Source organism: Schistocerca piceifrons, unplaced genomic scaffold (assembly GCF_021461385.2).
Source record: "Schistocerca piceifrons isolate TAMUIC-IGC-003096 unplaced genomic scaffold, iqSchPice1.1 HiC_scaffold_222, whole genome shotgun sequence".
In the NCBI taxonomy this organism is placed as follows: Eukaryota; Metazoa; Arthropoda; class Insecta; order Orthoptera; family Acrididae; genus Schistocerca; species Schistocerca piceifrons.
Window position 1 is genome coordinate 15,001 of NW_025728140.1, and position 2,500 is coordinate 17,500.

Genomic DNA, 2,500 nt, shown 5'->3' on the forward strand with positions numbered 1-2,500 from the left:
CTGTCCGTATACATGCTGAAAGAGTCTGCCCACAATGGGAACCACACGTCAGCCAGACACTCTGATCACGCACCACTCTCTGCTTCTAACAGGCGCACATACAATATGTAAGCACCAGCATGGAACAACATCCAGTGCATCTTCTCCGCCACATTACACAATCCACACTATCACAACCAGACCAGGAGGTCCATGCGGAAAATACAATATCCCAGCCTTTCGACATCCACCATTGCGCAGACCAGGCACCAACACCCACACATGTCCTATACAACGGTGCACCCAACATCACAATAGTACCTCCTGTCACAGCGCACAAACAATGACATGAGTCAAAGACACAGGTCTCACACAAGCATAGAATTGGAGCGCCGCCTCTAATAAGCCAAAGGTGCATCCTGACGTGACAAATCTGATCATGTCACAAGCATTCACTTACTATAATCACTATCAACGAACCTGCCGCCCCCGCCCCCCCCCCCTACACCTTTCCTTACAACAACGTGTAACCTAACCTAACCTAACCTAACCTATGTTGTACCTTAACCTAACCCATGTTGTACCTTAACCTAACCTATGTTGTACCTTAACCTAACCTATGTTGTACCTTAACCTAACCTATGTTGTACCTTAACCTAACCTATGTTGTACCTTAACCTAACCTATGTTGTACCTTAACCTAACCTATGTTGTACCTTAACCTAACCTATGTTGTACCTTAACCTAACCTATGTTGTACCTTAACCTAACCCATGTTGTACCTTAACCTAACCCATGTTGTACCTTAACCTAACCCATGTTGTACCTTAACCTAACCCATGTTGTACCTTAACCTAACCCATGTTGTACCTTAACCTAACCCATGTTGTACCTTAACCTAACCCATGTTGTACCTTAACCTAACCCATGTTGTACCTTAACCTAACCCATGTTGTACCTTAACCTAACCCATGTTGTGCCTTAACCTAACCCATGTTGTGCCTTAACCTAACCCATGTTGTGCCTTAACCTAACCCATGTTGTGCCTTAACCTAACCCATGTTGTGCCTTAACCTAACCCATGTTGTGCCTTAACCTAACCCATGTTGTGCCTTAACCTAACCCATGTTGTGCCTTAACCTAACCCACGTTGTGCCTTAACCTAACCCACGTTGTGCCTTAACCTAACCCATGTTGTGCCTTAACCTAACCCATGTTGTGCCTTAACCTAACCCATGTTGTGCCTTAACCTAACCCACGTTGTGCCTTAACCTAACCCACGTTGTGCCTTAACCTAACCCACGTTGTGCCTTAACCTAACCCACGTTGTGCCTTAACCTAACCCACGTTGTGCCTTAACCTAACCCACGTTGTGCCTTAACCTAACCCACGTTGTCCCCTAAAGTAACCCACGTTGTCCCCTAACGTAACCCACGTTGTCCCCTAACGTAACCCATGTTGTCGCCTAAACCTGCTCTGTAATTGTTATACGACTCGTTCAATTAGTGTAGTGTTGCCCACCCGCAACCCTCGCAATATAGTTCGCTACTCGCACTGCCCGCTCCCCTGTGTATCGCTTCATGTTAAACACCTTGCAAGTCTTGCTGACTTTCCACATGCTCCTGCTGTACACTGTAATGTGGATGGCAGCAGGACGTACATGCCGCCCCTCCCCACGTCCCCACCTTGCCCCCCTGCCTTCGCAAGCTGGTTGGTGAGAAGTTTGCATGTTCAATGCCCTTCGCATGCGACGTACTCAGGCTACGTTGTGGTGCGGCCTGTGTCAACCGTCCGCTAATGTCGTACGCGTAAACCACAATCTGTACTGCACATTCGTCCTTATGTACCGAATGATACATCGTGGCACATGTGTGACCGTACAACGACTGCGCCCAAAAACGGCGGACCATACAGTGCAAATATTGTGCACGCAGCTACGTGTCGTCTCCCTATGAGAGCTGGATTGCAGTGTGGTACGCCATAGAGACGTGTGGGAGGAACGGACGCCGTGGATGGCGATCAGCATGAGCTGTCTGTTGATGTATTCGGACCTAGTCGTCTCTCCTCACACACCGTGATGGCATGGTGCACCGCGTTCCATATCTGCGACATGCTACAGAGGCCGGTTGACAGTCGTTCGAGCAATGGACATCGCATACGTACGGGGGCCACCTTCCACGTATTGTCTAGGCGTGCACATTTTGTTGCGTGTATGTGGGCAGACGTAGTGTGGCGTGACACCTGACACAGGCATGCAATAATCGTTGAAGTTGCAAATGGCGATGGACGCCTGCGTTTTCTGGTGAAGTTACGCAAATGAACAAATGGTAACCTGTTGTGGTGCGGTTGTTCTCGCTAGGGGTGAATCGGTGATGGCGACGATAGGTTGAGGTACGAACCGGTTGTTCCAGCGATACCCACCATGCCGACGAAACTGAACGGCATCTGGGTGTGAAGCGATACGCGGCGGTGGCTGGGTGGGACCGTCCCCGGCCGGTGAGGGGGCGCCTCCCGGCGTGCT